At 35.9% G+C, this 20,701-nt stretch overlaps 1 long non-coding RNA gene across 1 annotated transcript in view; it reads left to right on the forward strand.

Moving 5' to 3' along the window:
• The window catches only part of LOC109614540 (uncharacterized), a 99,225-nt gene that overhangs the window by 70,340 nt on the left and 8,184 nt on the right, over window positions 1–20,701 (forward strand). The window lies entirely within an intron of this gene.

Genomic DNA, 20,701 nt, shown 5'->3' on the forward strand with positions numbered 1-20,701 from the left:
GATCATATTGTACATAAGTATAGGAAAAAAAGGTCTAAGTCAAGGTACACGACCTTTTGACAAACTCTGTTCGTATTCTAAACGATAACGTTTTTAGATTCTATGGGAAGAATTATTCTATTTAGAAATTGAATTATCTTTCATTTGCAGAATACCTAAAACCTAAAAAAAGGTGCGGTATATTGTGCTGTTCTGGAGAGCCTTTGCTATCTTTATAGTCGATAAAGACCAAAAAAAGAGTCTTTAAACCAAAGATTTTCCTGCAAAAGACCCAATTAAAATATCTTGAAGCCAGAGGAAACCTCTGAAATAACTTTAAATCAAAACAAGACCTCCGAAAGACTTTCGAAGGAAAGCTTTTGATTTATTGTTATTCATAGGTAGCTGTAGAAAGTTTTCTAAAATTTATTTTTGCTCTTCTAATTGCCTGTCATAGAAATTGTAAAAGAAGACTTTAAGACCATGACAACGTCTAAAAATTCGTCTATTCATCTTACTGTGAAACATTGTTAAAAAAGATCTTTGAAAATTTCAAATTGAAAGCGTACTTCAAGGGCATTAAGAATGTCTTCTTGATCATAGGAGAGCTTTAACAGTTCATCCAGCCATAGGAGAGCTGCAACTGGTTTTCTTGCCATAGAAGAAATATAACGTGTCTTACTGTCAATGCAGAGTTGTAACAGATCATTTTGTCATAGTGATTAGTGATCATGAAATAACAGGCCATCATGCCATAGAATAGCTGCAACAGGTCTTGTTGCCATAGTATAACTGTAACAGGTCTTTCCTACATAGAAGAGCTGAAACAGGTCTTCCCTACATAGAAGAGCTGAAACAGGTCTTCCTGACACAGAAGAACTGAAACAAGTCTTCCTGACATAAAAGAGCTGAAATAGGTCTTCCAGTCATATAAGAGCTGAAACAGGTCTTCCAGCCATAGAAGAGCTGAAACAGGTCTTCCAGCCATATGAGAGCTGAAACAGGTCTCCCAGCCATATGAGAGCTGTAATAGGTCTTCCAGCCATATGGATCTGTAATAGGCCTTCCCGACATAGAAGAGCTGAAACGGGTCTTCCCGACATAGAAGAGCTGAAACAGGTCTCCCTGACATAGAAGAGCTGTAATAGGCCTTCCAGCCATATAAGAGCTGTAATAGGTCTTCTAGCCATAGTAGCGCTTTACTATGCCTCTAGGTATGAAATAACTGTAATACATATTCTAGATCAATTCTATCAGTTATTAGAAAGCTTTTGCCTTAGAATAGCTTGGAATTTCCAAATTTTTACTATAAATAATATCTCTCATGTAGTCTACCTGCCTTTTGAAAGTCGTCTTCATTTATACGGCAGCCTTCCTTATAACCTTAAAGTCAGAAATTTTTCTTGTCTTCTAAGATAATGCTCTTCTGTAAAAATAACTAGGAGAACTCCTAGACTTCTCTGAAAATCTTGGTCTTCTGAAAGACCTTCCAGCCTTCTATAAGAAGAAGAAGAGGTCATCTTCTAGGAGAGGTCTGTCGGTTCTCCTACAAGAAGACTTTGAGGTCTCATGTGAGAAGACTTCAAGGTTTTATATATTGTGGTCTTTTATGAAAAGACATTCTGGTCATCTATGGGAAAACCATCTGTGAGAATAGCTTCCGCTTTTCTATGGGAAGACCTTCATATTGTCTTCTCTGAGCAGACTTTCTTTGGTCTTCCGTGTGAGGAGCTTTTGTGGTTTTCTATGGTGGAATATCTTCCCTTGTCTTCTATAAGAAGGCCTTCTCCAGGTCTTCTATGAGAAGACCCTCTCCTGGCCTTCTATGAAGAGACCGTCACTTGTCTTCTATCTGAAGGCCTTCTCTGGTCTTCTATGAGAATATCTTCTGTGGTTTTTCATGGACGACCTTCTCTGGTCTTCTATTGGAAGTCTTTCTTCTGTTCTTCTATGAAAATACCTTCGTCTGGACTTCTTTGAAAATACCTTCTTCCGGTCTTCTATAAAAAATATCCTTCTGCGATTTTCTTAGCAGCCATTCCTCTTGTCTTCTATGTAAATTGAATATAGTTTCTAGGCAAAAAAACACTTCTTTGAGAAAAACATATAGTCTTCTTTGACAGCCCTTCTAATCTTCTTTTAAAGATATCCAGACGTCTTTTAGAAGGTCTTGTTTTCATTATGAGAAGATCATCTTCTGGTCTACTATGAAAGATCTTCTTCTGATCATCTACAGGGGACCAGAGGAAGGCCTATTGGAAGACCTTCCTCTGGTCTTCTGTGAGGAAAATTTCTGGTCTTCTGAAGAAAAAATTTCATCTCTAAACGAAGACCTTCAGGTCTCCCAAGAAAAGGTCATTCTAGTTTTGTAAACGAAGACTCTCTGGTCTTCTTCGAGAAAAACATTTGGTCTTTTTTGAGAGGATTTTCTTCAAGAAGACCTCCAGTTATTCTGTGAAAAGAAATTCTGCACTTCTATTGAACGAATTCCTAATCATATATGGAGAGACCCAACGTCTTCCACGAGAACACACCCAATATTTTTTTTAAAAACCTCCTGTTAAGAATATCTCCGGTTCTTCTTGTGAAAAGGTTTCAGAGTCTTGTACAAAAATCCCTCTTATCTTCCAAGAGAAAAACTTATAGGCTTTTATAATACATTCTTATAAGGGTAAATCTTCTGGACTGTCATGAGTGAACCTACTGTTGTTCATTAAAAGCTCATTTTGTGAGAGGTTGCCATGGTCCTTCTTTAGGAAAAACATTTTATTTCCTACTTAAGGGCTATCTGTCTTTTCCAAGGTAAAATTCTGTCCTATTATAAAAAAGTTCTTCTATTGGCGGAATTCCTAATGCATTGGTAGGAGAAAAAAATATGATTTAATCTTCTCTAAAAATTCCATTTTTTAGAAAGTATTTTTTTGGAAAAACCACATTTTCCTTTACGAGATTACCTTGTCATTTTCCCTTTATATCTTCTAGCTTGGAATGGGAGAAATTCTGATCTTTTAGAAGTAGATCTTTTTTCTGACGTTTCAAGCGAAAAAAATTGGATTTCTATATGAAATGCTTTATTAGGTAATAATTTTATGTGAACACTTTTTTCTAGGAAAATACCTCCTGAGCACTCTTTCTGGTCTGCTGAAGAAGCCCTTCTGTTGGAACAGTTCTTATCTTCAAGGAAATAACTTTCTAACTTGCCTTTAAAAGCCTTACTGGCCTTTCGTGGGAATTGGTGATTCCTACTTCGTCTTAATGAGAAGAGTTTCCGGTCATTTATGAGAGGTACCTTTGTTTTTCTAAGGAAGAACTCATTGCCTTCTATTAAGAACTGTGGGAACAGTTCTTACCTTCAAGGAAATAACTTTCTGACTTGCGTTTAAAAGCCTCACTGGCCTTTCGTGGGAATTGATGATTCCTTCTTCGTCTTAATGAGAAGAGTTTCCGGTCCTTTATGAAAAGTCCCTTTGTTTTTCTAAGGAAGAACTCCTTGGCTTCCATGAAAAAAATCTTAAAGTGTTGATGCACTTCCAATATACACAAAATCGTGAGGTCTATAAGAAAATCTTTAAGTTTGTTATGAAAATTATTTTTAATAACATTGTTGGCAGGAGGCCTTCTGGTCCTTTTGTTTTAGGGAGGGAAGACATCATTTTAGGATATTTTTGTCTTTTGGAAGAATATTTTCCGGTTTGCTGTTTAAGAAGTCCATCTTGTTTCACCTAAGGAAGCCTACTAGTGATTTCAATTTTTTAATTTATAATGAAAACTTTATAAAAAAAAAAACTCTTCTAGAGGTTCGATTTTCGATTTTGGTTTTCTATTTCTTGTAGTAGGTTTTCTCCGCCCAAAATTTCAATCATCAAATTCTCCGTTTTAGAAAAAACAATCGCTCAAATCATCTAATCAGTTCGTGTCCATTCTGACCTGGTACGTGTTTGCACCCGAGATGTAAATTTCAGTAGAATTTTCATGATTCAGCTTTATATAAATATTTTTTCAATAGAACTTACAGTGAGCGATAATGGTATTGGAAAAATTATTGAATGAAAATCTGCATTTTGTCTAAGTCTATGACCCCTAGGGGATGATGATGCTGTTGCCTACCGTTCGTGCTGTCAGAGAATTGCATTAACGGTCATCCAAATACGATTGTGTTTTCGTTACTCAGCAAGATTCCCAATACAGTGGAGATTTTTAATCGTTATGAGTTTATTGGCATTTTAATGCCAGCTTGTTGTCACCAACAATATGTGGCACCAGGACATGATTGAATTTAAAAAATAGCACAAAAAGCAATGTTATGTTAAATTTAAATTTGGATTAAAAAAAATAACAGCTTCATGATTCCGTTTGGCTATCAACAAATGTTATTTTCAAATTTTATGGTCATTGGTTTGGAATATTTCGATTTTTTTATTTTGATTAGTCGTAATTGACAAGCCAGCGAACAAATGCCAATTTTTTCAATTTTAATTAAATACCTTGTTGATGATTTCAATCATTACATGTTGGCATAAATAAATGCTCAAAAGAAAGTTTTAATTGAAATTTGCTTGTGTTGGTGAAATTAAAACGGAACTGCTGTAAAGTTGTTGGCTGTATAATGGCAAAAGGCGTTTTCTTTTTAATGGCCCGGAGGGCATGGGTTTTTTTTTTCTTTTACCTCCCACACGTGGTAATATTATTCTGGGGATTGAGAATTGTCCCCGTCCTTTACTGCCTTTGAGTGGCTTACAGTGTGTAGATATTTGTCCTTTGCATTGCAGATGATTTTTATTGAATAACCAATGAAAAGAAAATAAAGTCTCTCGGTCTCTCTATGGATTTTATCTTAAAATCACATAACAAATAAATAAATACTTTGTTAACAATATATTTTTCCTTTTAAGCTACTCTAATCTACTATTATCTTTAATCTCATCTATTTTTCGACGAAAAAGCAGAGAAGAAGAAAAAAAAAAAAGCACAGCATTTACGTAAACATGTTGTGTCCTGGCACCCACCTCTCCTTTGCTGGCAGGGTATCCCCTTTGATGGATAATGTTTCCTTTGGCTTATCATCTGTTTCCATTTTGTTCTTGTATTTTGTTATTACAGTTCTACTTCAACAATCTGGGAGGGATTTATTTATTTTTATTTCTATTTTTCCAACGAAGAAATTGAAACTCGTATAACTGACATTTAAGTAGTTTAAAGATGGCATCAAGATGTTTCTCCGCATTTGTGCTAGTCCTTGGATGGAATTCTGTTTAAAAAATCTTAAGATGGGGGGGATAGAAGCATACAGAAGCTTTAAACTATGAAGGAGGATACTTAAGTCTAACATGATGGATTCCTTGGAGGACACCCATCCATCCATTTGTTCTGTTCTTTGCATCCAGCCATCCATCTATCTATCCCAGCATCTTGGTATTTATTCCCGGATCTAGCTTAAGTATGTACCTTAATCCATCAAAACATTGACAGACACACACACATGCACATACTCCCATATTTTATTTATATGAAATATATCGAAGAACATAACCACCATTATAAACATCTTCGATATGTAATTGTTTATGTAGGTGGTTGGGTTTTCCGAAGGACAGTAAGGGCTGTATAATGCGATCCAAGCATGTGCAAACTGTGGCAACAGTGAGTGGAAAGAAAGAGTAACCTTCTTCTATGAGGACCCTTTGCTCTTTTATGAGAGAGGACCATTTGCACTTCTATGAGAGAAGACCCTTTGCTCTTCTAGGAGACGACTCTTTGCTCATCTAGAAGACGACCCTTTGCTCTTCTGGGATACGACCCTTTGGTCATCTATGAGAAGACCCTTTGATCTTCTATGAGAGAAGACCCTTTGCTCTTCTATTAGAGAAGACCCTGTGGTCTTCTATGAGCGAAGACCCTTTGCTCTTCTAGGAGATGACCCTTTGCTCTTCTAGGATACGACCCTTTGGTCATCTATGAGAAGACCCTTTGGTCTTCTATGAGAGAATACCCTTCTGTCTTCCACGAAGAGACCGTTTGGTCTTCTGTGAAAAGTCCCTTCAATGTCTTGGTCTTCCAGGAGTAGGCCCTTTGCTCTTCTAGGGGACGACCCTTTGATCATCTATGAGAAGACCATTTGCTCTTCTATGAGAGAAGACTCTTTGGTCTTCTATGAGCAGACCCTTTGCTCTTCTAGGAGATGACTCTTTGATCATCTATGAGAAGACCATTTGCTCTTCTATGAGAAAAGACCCTTTGCTCTTCTATGAGAGAAGATCCTGTGGTCTTCTATGAGCGAAGACCCTTTGCTCTTCTAGTAGACGACCCTTTGCTCTTCTAGGAAAAGAACCTTTGGTCTTCTAGGAGAAGACCCTTTGGTATTTTATGAGAAGACCTTTTGTCGTCTACGACTAAACCTCGTATTTCATGAGAAGACCCTTTGGCCTTTTGTTAGAGGAGACCCTCGTCTCCTGTAAGAGAAGACCCTTTGGTCTTCTATGAGAAGATCCTTTGGCCTTCTATGAGAATACCCTTCGGTCTTCCACGAAAAGACCCTTTGGTCTTCTGTGAGAAGACCCTCCAATGTCTTGGTCTTCCAGGAGTAGACCCTTTGGTCTTCTGTGAGTATACCCTTTAGTCTTCTATAAGAAGGCCCTTTGGTCTTCTGTGAGAGAAGACTCTTTGATCTTCTATGAGCAGACCCTTTTGTCTTATACGAGGAGACCCTTTGGTCTTATACGAGGAGACCCTTTGACCTTCTATGAGAAGACACTTTAGTGTTTTGGGTCTTGGTCTTCTATGAGTAGACCCTTTGGTATTCTATGAGAAGACCCTTTGGTATTCTATGAGAAGACCCTTTGATCTTCTATGACCTTTGGGCTTCTGTGAGAAGACTATTTGATCTTTTGTGGGAAGACTTTTTGTTCTTCTTTGAGAAGACCCTGTGGTCTTCAGTGAAAGAAGCCACTTTGGTCCTCTGTGTGGGGGTCTTCTATGATGTCCTACCTGTCTTCTAAAAGAATGCCCTTTAGACTTCATTAAGAATAACCTTTAGTCTTCTATGAGGAGACCATCTGGTCTTCTAGGAGGCGACCCTTAGGTCTTCTAGGAGACGACCCTTAGGTCTTCTAGGAAACGACACTTAGGCCTTCTATGAGAAGACCAATTGGTCTTCAATGAGAAGACCCATTGGTCTTCTATGGGAAGACCCTTTGACATTTCTTCGACATTACTTTTGGTCTTCTCATTTTAGACTCTTCTATGAGAAGACCCTTTGGTCTTCTATGAGAAGACATTCGATCTCCTATGAGAAGATCTTCCAGTCTTCTATGAGAAGACCTTCCAGTCTTTCATGAGAAAACCAGTTGGTCTTTAATGAAAATATTCTCTGAGAAGACCTTCCTTCCGTGAGATTACTTTCTGCTCTCTATGAGAATATATGGGGTTTTTTCTGAGAATACGTTGATCTCTTGTCGTAGGAGACCTGCAGCTCTTTCTGAGCCTGTGGTTTCTTTATGAGGGCCTTCCGGTCTTCTGAGAAAAGGTTTTCTCGTCTTTTATTATTGGATTTTCCATCTTTCAGGAAAATTTGGCCTTTTGGCCTTCTATGACGATCACGTTTCTATGGAGATCATGCTTTCTATGGTGACCTACCTGCTCTCCTCTTAGAAGATCTTCTGCTCCTCTCTGAGATTACTTTCTGCTCTTCTATGAGAAGATATAGCGTTTTTCCTGAGGAAACATAGATCTCTTGTCTTAGAAAACCTGCAGCTCCTATCTGAGATTGTCTTTGATTTCTTTATGAGAGCCTTCCGGTCTTCTGAGAAAAGGTCTTCTAGTCTTTTATTAGATGATTTTTCCCGCCTTTCAGGCAAATAGCTCTTTGGTCTTGTATTACGATCACATTTTAATGAAAATCATGCTTTCTTCTATGGTGACCTACCGGTCTTTTATATGTACATTTTCTGCTCTTCTCTGAGAAGATCTTCTGCTTCGCTCTGAGAAGAACTTCTGCTCTTCTCTTTGAATACCTTTTTCCTAATTTGAGCAACTACTCGCTGTCAGAGGAGACTTTCATCTTCTCTCAGCTATCTTCAGGAAGATCTTCTAAAATACCTTTATACCTTTAAAGAGAGTTTCTCTACGATATTCTTTAATTGAATTCAATTAAAATGCTTATATTTCCTTGAAGCTGGTTTTACATAGTACCCACTGCCCTTAAACCACCATCGACATGAGCTCCTGATGGCTTCAAGATAGATGATAAAAGATGATTGTTGATACAATTTCGCTTAGGCAAATTTAACCCAACTAAAGTATCAGAAGACAAGCAAGCAGCAGACACACAGACAGACAGAATGTCTGACAAACAAACAAGCAACTAACTAACCAGTCTAACAGCCAGCCAACCAGCCATCCATCCATCCATCCAGGCAGCTACACTCGCTCAGTCATTCAGCAAAGCCACTGGCATGAAAACATAACGACGTCAAAGCATACTTCTTGGCATCTTTGTGGATGTGGTTGTGAGAATGTTTTTATGAAATATTGCTTTTTCACTCAAAGGACTCATTTGGCATTGCCAGGAATTACAATTGCGAGACAAGTGCTGGGAACAGAGCTGGAGAAGAGCATTGAATGTTTTGTCCCAGGATGCCGATACTTTGAGTCAAAAATTCATTAAAAAAAGGAGAAATTGTTAATTTGATGCTGCTAAATGTTGGTGAAAACTTCCAGCTAACAATTGATCTCAAGGGAGAGAGGAACTTTCTTTAAATTTATTTTTTATATGAAATCATTTTTTTCGACTTCTTACTAAATCCCATCTCATTTTGCATTTGAATTTGAAATTTCAATATTTTATTTTTAATTTTTCATATTCATGAAATTCTGCAGGCCTTAATGTCTTATCGCCTTCTCGTCGATGACCCTTCAGGCTTGTGAGGTTAATCCGATTACTGATAATGTATTGCTTTGCCATTATCTCATTTAGTTTTTATTTTATGTTTTTTTTTTTTTTTTGCTATTATTTTCTTTTTGTGAGCAAAAAATATGATTCCACTATCAACTAAATGTGGAAATGATGATGTGGTGAATTGCTGGTTTGCGGATTATGTTCAAGTATTTATTATTTTGTTTCTTTTTTTTTTCAAAGCTGTTGCAAAAGAAAATTATCTTTGCAAAATATTTATGATGTGCTTCGAAGAGGAAATAAGAGCTAAAAATGACTGCAATTAGAAGGAAATTTAAATAAGATGGCTTTAGGAAAATTTCTGTTAGAAGAGACTTAATTTGGGAGAAGAATTCGAGTTGAATTTATTGGCTGGCTGTTTCAAGAAACATAACTACAATTCTGTCTGCCTGTCTGGTCATTTTAAGGAGTAATTCTGATTTAATATATTAGGCAATTTAAATATTGCGAACGGACAATTTATGGATGATTTGTTGGTATTTAATATTAATTTTTTTATATTAGTCCTCAGAATGAAGTTTCTTTCGGTTTGAAGTAGAGAAACTTTATTGTGAGGATCTGAAAAGTATTTGATGGTCTAGGGGCAGATAGATATATTTTAGATATATTTTAAAGTCTCCCGGAACAATTCTGTAACCTTAATAGAGGGGGGCATTTTCCCCACCTTTCTTACCCACTTTTGCACTTTGGACATTTTCGGAATCCGTCCATATTAGGTAAAGGCAATATTAGCTAAAAATACGACAACTATTTTGATTGAAATTTGGTTTAACCTTTAGGCGAGTTAGTAAACGGTTCTTTTTTATTTAAAAAATTTGCTTAAAAACTCCCTTTAACCGAGATCATAGGGCCTAGAAGACATCAAGAATCTAAAACTTGGCTTAATGCCATTTTTGTAAATTTCTGCAAAAATCTCCACCGAAGAAGAATTTTAGAAGGAAAGTGGCTATAAGTCACCAAGGAAAAAATGATATTTCTATTGTATATAAAAATATTTGCATCAATGTTCAGAACAAAATGCTCAGAAATACTTCTTAATTTTTTCGATCAACTTTTTCTCGGACTTTTTTCGAGTTGACGCCTAAAAGTAACATAAAATATTGTTTTAGGTGAAATGTGCCGAAGGAAGCAATATTCTACATAAAATTTCACTATAAATCTCAGAATAAACCATATATCTAGGTAGAAGCGTTTTTATGAAAATTATATTCGAAATTTATCTACAGCAAATGCAAATTATGTGTTACATTTTTTACTGTTATTTTAGCACGCTTCCAACTCGAGTTAAAATCTCCCTTTATACTTCATTTTTTGGGAAACAAATCAAAGGAAGAATTATTCTAGATCAAATTTCATTTTGAGTCTCTGAACAAAAGAAATTTGTGAACGCAATATTTACCATAAAAAATTGGCATCAGTTTTTGTTAATCTTTTTCCCAATTCCCTGTAAATTTTCATATATTTTCGCGGTATAATAGCCAGTCTGGTTGTGGAAATTTCCCAAGGAGACTTGTCTTCTCGCGGACCAAAGTTCTGCATTTTTAAATATATTCTTTAAAGTCTTCCCGGACAAAATCGTGGATCTTCCGCAAAAAAATCAATGTCTTATCGACCAAGAACCTTGAATTGTTTGTTTTTTTTTTTAAATTTTCCCGACAATTTCGTGATTTTTTTCGAACAAAAACCGTGAATTTTCTAATTTTTGATCAATTTATATCAGATCTTGTGCTAATCAAAATTTTGGAATGTGCCAAGTTTTAAAAAAAAATCGAATATCATTTTGCATTTTATGGGGGTTAAGGTTATTCAGAAATCCTTCAGATCCTTTGTGGTGGAGGTACCAAAGTGGACCTTTATTGTTTATTTGACACCTAACTTAGAAATCATCAAAATATTAGGACTTGCAAAATTTGAACATAATCTGATGATACTTTCTTCTTCTATGAGATAAGTAATTTTCTATGAAAATGTTGAACTTTTTGTGGGGAAGGTACCAGCAGGACTAGACTCTTCCATCCGTTCTACTTATCTTAGTATAAATATTGAGGTGTGGGAAATTTTAAGGGAATCGGATGCTTGCTTTACTTTTTGTAAGAATTAGATTTATACGAAATTTTGACCCATGGGGTGATGTGCTTGATGGAGTGTTCCGATATTGTCCATTTAAGCACCTGATCTAGCGCTGATACAAATATTATGATTCAAAAATTTAGATTGAAATTAGATGATCCGTTCTTGTTCTATAAAATAAATTAGTTTGGGTAAACATTTTGACTTTTTGTGGGGAGTGGACGGATATTGAATATCTCCGAGCTTCATCTAAGTTTGATAATAATATGACGATGAAAAAAGTTTTGTTCAAATCAGAAACTCCCTTCGAGAGTTATGATGCGCATCACCCAGACATACGGACGGACGCAGGGACACCATTAGATCGACTCCAAATGTCCTGAAACGGAGTTCGTCCAAAGAAACCTAGAGTCCATAACCGTTATTTCGATGAGACACGTTTTTGGCTGTATCAAATGATATATACTCTCGGTGGCCATATGGCAGAGGGTATAAAATCCACTGCAATCACACTACAGATGGGGTACTCGACAAGGCAGGAGCATAATATAGTCTCATTAAAAAACGAACATAAAATACCGCCCCTCATTCGAGTGGCGAAGGAAAATAGAGTAAACTCGATTTGTTTTGATACTCTCTGGAGTTCTATCGCTCGAAATCGAGTGAAGAGTGGAACTTCGACGCTCTGGTTAATATAAATATCCTGGAGGTATGCATATCTTAATAATCAGACAGATACTATACTTCCACTCTGAGCGTATCAGCCTGATTATTGAGAGTTATTTGCCGCCAGCATATGTATATTAACCAGAGAGCCGAATATCCACTCTCTGCTCGATTTCGAGCAATAGCACTCCTGCGAGTAACGAAACAAATCAAGTATACTCTATATCCCTCTGCCACTCGAATAAAAGGGGGTAGGCTTTGTTCGTTATCGAGTGGGAATGTTATACGGCATCTGCTTATTATACCCTCCACCATTGTATGGAGGGTATATTAACTTTGTTATTCCGTTTGTACCTCTTCGAAATATTCATAATAGACCCTACAAATTCTAAGACGATCACCAGACAGATAGACGGACAGTCTGTCTGTTGTAATCACGCTATATTTCGAACGAATTAAGATAGAAGGCTAAAATTTTGCATACATGCATAGTTTTCCAGTTTAAGCTGGTAAATGGGCTATGTTGGTCCACGTGTTCATATAGCCTCCATACAACGGTACCTCCCGATATTCGACATTATTTACCGGAATTTTTCAAAATTTTGTATTTGAAGTTCGTAATGGCTGTACTATAGCCTTAGACAAAAATGTTTGTATGCATGTCGAAGTATTCGTATAGCCCCCATATAACGGTACCTCCCGATATTCGGTATTTGGCTGATTTCAGCAACATTATTCACTGGAATCGTTTCAAATTTCATACTGGAAGATACCAATGGGTACTACAGCCTATGGAAAAAAATTTTGTATGCTGTTTCAGATCTTCGTATAGCCTCCATATAACGGTCCCTTCCGATATTCGGTATTTTCATGATTTTAGCGACACCGCAATTGTAACAAATTTCGTATTTGAAATTCGCAATGGGCACTACAGCCTATGAAAAAAAAAATCGTATTCATGTTCACGTCTTCGTATAGCCCCCATATAACGGTTTTCTTTTAAGTGGTAGTTTTCGGATTTTTTTTTTTAATTTTTCAATTTCCTTCGAAATGGTGGAGGATATTAAAAGCACGGCCCGGCCGAACTTAGATGCTTTTTTACTTGTTATATATATTGGGGAGGACAAATCTCTCGACAATCGGACTTATATTTTCAACATTGTTTGCTCTATTCTATTGAAAGAAAACCTTTTGCCTTTTTTGTTTAAAAACGAATATTAAATAGTTTCCAATCATTTGATATTATTCGCCGAACAGAGAGATGGGGAATTTATATATGATGTCTGAAACCATTGCATAGCATATCTGATTATTGGCACAAAACTTTCATTATATTGAGAAGAGAGGGAGAGTGAGAGAAAAAATTGAGATCAATACATTTTTCTGGACAATTATATTTATGGGAGCATTGCCTTGTTAAGGATAGCTGATTGATGGCTTTGGACGTTGAGACGACAACTTTTAGTTGGCCGACACGAAGGTCCGCAGCTCAAATTCCAGCCAGGCTTATGTGGATATTTTAATTTTTGAGTTTTGCGATCTCTACAAAGTTTTGTGGTGAAAAGGAGCTGCTAGCGGAACTTGAGTGGAACTTGGATTGTTTTGACGTTTAATTCGAATATGCAATGGCAAAAACTTTAAAATAAATACTACTTTCCAATGAACGGCCCGATGAGCCGTTTAACGAATGGGGAAACGCGTCGCATACTCGCGAGTGTGTGATAGTGTCTCTCTGGCTTTCCTTTTCTCTGCAAATTCCAAAATATTAAGTTCGTCTCAAAAAAAAAAAAAAAAAAAAAAATCAATATACAAAATATATTATTCCTTGGATCTCCTTGGCTTTAAAGATTTGAAAACTAATTTCTAAAGACTTTTCATCCATGGAAACCCTGTAAAAAATTCTATCCCTCAGATATCAAATATTTTCTAATAAAATAATTTTTTTTTTAATTATAAGGACAAATATTAGACTAATTTATTTTCAATATGCCATTTTTAGAATGCCATCTCTTCTCAATTTTATTTTAAATTCAACTAAAATCCCCGATTGCCCACAACATGTTCTCGAACATTTACAGGTTAGTAGTGGGGAGTGTGTTTGTTTGGTCGCTCCGGCTTATCTCCATCTCCCATTAATGTGTGCAAATATTTAGAACTTTTAAATAATATTCAAACTAGAAAGGTCAATAGCAATGCCGTTATTGATAATGAATTTAGATTGATAAGAAACGGAGATAGATATTTGTATGCCTGTCTATTCTCTTTTCGAACTCAGAAACATAATTGCAAATATTTATTCTTGAAAAAGAAAAATAACAACTTAATTGTTAGAAGAAAAAAATTGAAATCTTTTATGGCCCACACAAGTCTCTTTCAAACGGCGGATGCTTATTTGCAACTGAATATTTGTTTGTTCGATGATAGGAATCAAATGGAATATGAACCTTTCAATTTATTTTTGGATTAAAAAAAGAAATCTGATTTTGTTATGTTTTTTTTCTCCCTTTTTTTGGAAAAAAAAATATCTGTGTGTTATCAGTTTTTGACTGACGTTCCAAATTTTCCCAGTACATGTAGCACATAAAATTGTGAACTTTAAGCTGGTCCGTCCTTATCGTGTTTAGTTCCAGGAAATATCAGAAACTTGATGTTTGTTTTGGCAAAACAAAAATTCACCAATGCCAGGGTCAGAGGCATTGCAATCAATTGGATTTGAGTTATGTTTTTAAAAGTAGCTTTATTTATTTTTAGTTCCTGAATGGCTGAAGCATCTCAGGATCAAAAGCTTTATAGGTCACAATAAGTAATTGAAGACTTCGAATTTTCTAAAAAAAATGTATTGGGTCTTTAAAATTATTTTTATACCCTCCAACAGTATAGAGGGTATATTAAGTTCGTCATACCGTTTACAACTCATCAATTATAATTTTAGACAAAACCAACTTTATATATTCTTGATCAGCGTAAAATTCTAAGGCGATTTAGTCCTGTTCCGTCCGCTTGTCCGTCTTTTGTAATCATGCTAGAGTCAAAATGAATAAAGATCGAAAGCTAAAATGTTGCCCAGATCAGTCTTTTGCCTGCAGGCAGGTCAGGTTCCAATATGAGCTAAATCGGTTCACGATTTCGTATAGCCCACATTTAAGGGTGCCCCCCGATATTCGGAATTTTGATGATTGTAACCAAATTTTTCATTTACAATTATCTGAAAAAGGAGTTCCTTCTGAAAACTTTAGTCCTTGGAAGAGATATGTTTCTATAGGTCGTAAAGCCCACTTACAACGGTACCCCCGATATTCGATATTTTGACGATTTTTGGGAAATTATTCACCGGAGTTGTTTCCCATTTCGTATTTAGGGTTATTAATGGGAACTACAGTCTATGCCAGCAAATTGTCTATGCGGGTTCTGGTCTTCGTAAAGATTTAAAGATTTTAAAGATTTTTTTTTTTTTAATTTTATTGAAAAAAAGAAAAAAAAATGTCGGAAATAGCATCAAATTCTAGAATAACTTTAGATTTGTTCGAATTGATCACTTTTGGCACGAATTATGGCCTTCAAAGGGCCAATGAAACCGTCACACGCTGGCCGAATGTTGTTCTGCGGTATTTTGTCCCATTCCCAGCGAAGCACTTGCTTAAGTTGATCGACACTTTGGTATTTTTTAGTGCTAACTTTGTTTTCCAAAATACTCCCGACACAATAGTCCAACGGATTGGTATCCGGAGATTTTGGTGGCCATTGTGCGCTGGAAATGTAACGAGGATCCTCATTTTGTAACAATTCTTGGGTGGCGCGTGCTGAGTCCTGTTGGAATGTCCAAGGTCTGCGGCCAAAGTGTTTGCCTGCCCAGGCTTTAATACATCCTCCAGAATATTTTCGCCATAATATTCGGCATTTATTCTTATACCACGGTCGGAGTGTGAGCGGAGAGTGACCATGTTATGGCGGCCCACACCATCACCATGGCCGGCGCTTGAGTTCTGGTGGCCAACCGAAGGTGCACATATTCAGCTGACCTCTTTAGCTCTTTTGAATCTATTTTCTTTCTGTTGCGGTGTAAGTTCTTGCAATTTTGGAATTTCTATGGCTTGACCCCGAGCTCATTTTTCAATATTTGCCGAATGGAATATTGAGATATATTAAGCTCACGAGCCATTTTTCGGCCACTGCGACGCGCGTTTCGATCAAGTCGCTTCTTTACTTTTCGAACCATTTCTGCTGATGTTTTTTTTTTTTACCAAGATTTTAGATTTTTTTTTTTTTTTTTTTTGAAAAAAAAAATCGCCCACCAGCCAAAGAATGGCAAATGTTACCAAAACGAGAAAAAACAAAACATCGTTTGTTCCCTTTATGCCAATCAAACATGTACAACAGATCCCTTTGATGCCATCCATTGTATTTGCCAATCTGTGAAGAATTTCTGCCTTAACGAAACAACGAATTTGAAATTCCAGGCATGGTAAGCTCACCTTCCCACCCGCCGTCCTCTCTGCCTACGACAATTAAACAGCTAAGCCTTACAATGTAATGGCCCGACATCATGTCTAGGCCGGAAACAATCATGCTTCTACTGCTAGCTGGACGTGGCCTATAAATGCTGTAAGGAAATGCCTCATTGGAGCTGCATTTAACCACAGAATCTCGCCTAAACACTCCAGCACATGTGCCAGGGACATTTACGAAATTAGGGAACAAATCACAGGCTTTCCATAAAACACACACACACAACGCACACAGAGACAGCCGACCATTAAACCCCTTTTACCAGGACCTTTGGCTTCAAGGATGTGTACATTGGTACTGAACAATTTGTTGGCCAACAATTACCCACAAATTCTGGGAAGAGGGCGGACGGAAGACAGCTGGGTCTTACTTTAAAAAGGAAACAATCATGTACACTCAATCCCGAAATGCGGGAGGAAAAGCTCGATTACCCATGCTAAGCCGCAAAATGTTCAACATTCTATTCTATGGGCCGTTTTTGGTAAAGAGTTTTTTTTTTTTTGTATTTATCCATTGGTTTGGTTTCTTTCATTTGTGATTGTCTTTGGACTTGGCCTGCCAGCCGTGTTCTTTTTTTTGTAATGGAAAATAGCAAATTTAAGCATCATTTTCGTATCATACGGTAACTTTTGCGGAGGAGGGGTTCAATTGCTTTTTTTGCAATTGTGAACATTTGTTCAAGATCTCATAATGTGAAAAGATTTGAAGATGTCTTCCGGGCAAAATAATGGAGTTGTTGTACTTACAAGAAGGGGACAATTTGCTCCTTTTGAAAATTGCAAATATTTTGTGTTCTGATTACTACATTGCTAATTACAATTATTATGTGTTCAAGTGAAATATTCAAGCAAATTCTACAAAAACAAAAAAAAAAAAAACATTTTGGCTCATTTCGCCTCTGAATGTTACAGGGTTGTAATGACTAAACTTGGGTGTATCGAATAGGTTTGAAACATTCTCGTAAATTCAGAATCGACATAGTTTTCGGAGGCTAACTTTGATCATAATTGAACAAGAATTGAGGTCTCAACTTTAAAAATGTCCCTTTGAATGCAGTGCATGGGTCGTATGTTTCAACAACATTGAGAGCAGGTAATACTCTCCACTGTATTCGACCAAATTCTATTGAAACTTCTCGTCGTTAATTTTCAAAAGGTATCGCAAAAATAGCTCTGAAATTGCGGGATACACTATCGCCATCTATATGTCAATTACAAGGTTGGTCACATTTTTCCTTCTTTCCTTGGAAGACACTTTCATTTAACCTTTTTCATATTAAACATATTTTCAAAATGGGGGGCTAGTTAGCTGGACCATTAACACTTTTTTCAAATTTGGCAAAAAATGTCTGTACTAAATCGAGAGGAGGATCTTACTACTAATGGGACTTTTGATAATTGACTTAATTCCATTTAAACTTCACCACTCAAAGCTCAGATATTTATTCTTGTGGGGAGGCGATACTGGTTTATTTCAGTCCAGTCTGTGTGGCATGTTGAAACTAACTTCAAAATTGAAAGAAATCACAGATACCCTACCGTCATCTATACATGAATTCTAAAGTTTATCCATTTTGAAGTTTTAATCACTTCGTCTCCATAGCCTTGACAATATTTGGGAAAACCGTATAAACATCCAAAATTTTGCTAATTTTATGATATTGGCGAATTTTTCAACTGTTTTAGCCTTTTAAATATTTCAAATATTAAATCCTTCCTTAAATTTTTTAAATGGACTATTAAGAGTCTCTGGAAAAAACAATTATTATAAACCCGAGGCTTAATATCAATTTTTATGTCAAAAATGACACTTATTTCTTTTAGACCATTTTGAGAGGCCCTATAAAAATTAGCAATTGAATCACCAAATACACACTCGCCATCTATACTTCAAATACATACATCATGAATTCTGTACGTTTCTTGTGTCCCACAAAAACTTTCAAAATAAGATATTACGAATACTTCTTTCTTGTTTTCATTGTGATGATACTTCTTAGAATCGTTTGAGACTTGCGAAGCTGTGAAATGTCGCCATCTGTACTTCAATTTTAAATTATTTCTCTTAGCCCATGTTTAGTGATATTTTGATATGAGCCCTAAAACTACTAGGTATCCCCTCACCATCAATATTTCATGTATAAACATCATAAATTATAAAATCCTGCGCATATTCTTGTGATCTATAAGGGATAGGGATTAATCCTTTTTCCAAACGATATAATGTGACATCTTGGAATCACCGGGTACAAGTAATGAATTACCGGAAGCAAGTAATGAATTTTCGCCATCTATACTTCAAAGATTATGGAATTTTTCGCTTAATTTTATGCCCTTCAAAAACTTTGATAATGGGCTATAATTTATACTCCTTTCTTTTAGTCTTTGCAGCCTTTAACATTTGGGAATTACTATATTCCTGAATTGTAAGTAGAGTCAGCTATTGCCATCTATACTTTAATTATAACTTGGGTGATTATTCTTTTCATGCATATTTTTAGGCTCTACAACAAATTTAAAGGTGAACGGAAGTCACCATTTTCGGCAGTTTGTGGGAAAGATACCAGAAGGAGTGGATTGATGTGGGACATGATATAATTTTTATAAAATATATAAGATATGAAAAATCCAACATTTCTATCATCCCTAGGGAGAAAGTATATAGATATGACATTACATTTCAAAAATAGATGGTGTCACATTATAAAGAGACCGGTGCATAGCTAAAAATTATTTCTTAAAGAAATGTAGAAGACAAAAATTGGAAAAGGAGCTGAAAGTAGTCCTCATCTACTGAATGTATATTTGTGTAGTCTATTTCAATGAAAAACAAGAAGCAGGTCCAATTTGCGAGGCCTAAAAGTCCGATGACTCTGTAAATTCCGGAAAAAATTGAAGAAAGGCGACACGTTTTATCCATATTTTAGCCAGCGATCAAAAGGTTGGGTATGAAAAAAGAAAAGAGGACAGATACCACCATTTATGAATCATTAAGTCGTTCTTGAAGCCTTCAAGTTTAAAAATCTTAAAATTATAGTTTGTTCAAATGGGAACATATTTTTTTTTTACTTGCTTTGTTGTGAAGTGATTAAAAATGGGGCCGATTTTTAAACACCTTGAAAAGGAGGGTACTTTGTATTTCCGCTTGTAACATCCCTAAATATCCGTCGAAGACCCCTTAAAGTATATATATATATTCTTGTTCAGCATACAATTCTAAGACGATTCAGCGATGTCCAGTCAGTCTGTTGAAATCACGATACAGCGCACATTATTTGACATAGAGCTTCAAATTTTGGCAAAACAATTTGTATTGTGTTTAGGCTTGTTGGTATTGAAAATGAGATATATCGATTCACGTTTTGGTATAGCCGCCATATAATGACACCTCCCGATATTCGGTATTTTGATAATTTTCGCCAGATTTTTCCACTGATTTGTCTACAAATTGGTATTTGTAGGTCATGATGGGTTCTAGTTCCGGTGGCGGAACATAGTCTATATAGGTCTACGTTTTGGTACACCCCCCATATAACCATACCTACCGGTATTCGGTGTTTTGATAATTTTTGCCACGTTTTTCATCGGATTTGTCTATAAATTGGTATTTGTAATTTAAAATTTTCCTATAGCGCACATATAACGATACCCATCGATATTCGGTATTTTGATAATCCTAATCACATTTATTTACGAAATTGTTTCATATTTGGTATTATTTGGAAAATACTTGAAGTATAAAATTGTCTATAGAGGCCCCCATATAACGGCTTCATCCATATTTTTACCATATACCATAGCACTTATGTATAGGAATTTATTACTAGTGAGATTTTAAGTTTTACAAAAATTTCAAAAGGTGTTGGTATGTCTATTAGGCACATAAATAACCTTATCACTATATAGTCGAGGTTCAGATTGTGGCCAAATTTCCAAATTGTTGAAACATCTGAATTAGAATATGCTATAAATAAATATGAAGTGTAGTCATTATATTTCTATCACTCCTGTGAAAGAAAACTTATTTACAAATATTATTCTTGAAAGATAGATGGCGTCCCTAAGAGATTTTTGTGTGGGAAGTTTCTTATAAGGAACGGAATGAATTCAACATTTTCAATAAAAATTTGCAGAGAAACTGATGCGTCTTACTCATGGGATGCCTAAGAGTCCAAAATATAGTCATAATTATATGATCGGCTTTGAAGACTTATTCAATGTCCGAAGGTAGACCAAAGGATTCGGAATTTGAAAAATGTTTATGATTTTTTCTCTTGAAAGTAATATCAGATATCACTCTCTTTATCTCCCGGGAAAAGGAAGTAAATTGAAGTCATGTCATGTTTTTACTGGCACGCATAGAAAGATCTGCCAAATACTAATTTCGAAAGACCTAGTAGACAAAAATATTTTTCTTTCATTTATATTTGCAAAAAAAATCCTCCTTTTCACTACATAACCTCTCTAATACCCCACGCCCCTCACATACCATATAACCATAAGTTTCGGTATTATTCTTTTACCATTTCGT

Source organism: Musca domestica, unplaced genomic scaffold, assembly GCF_030504385.1.
Source record: "Musca domestica strain aabys unplaced genomic scaffold, Musca_domestica.polishedcontigs.V.1.1 32, whole genome shotgun sequence".
Classification (NCBI taxonomy): Eukaryota; Metazoa; Arthropoda; class Insecta; order Diptera; family Muscidae; genus Musca; species Musca domestica.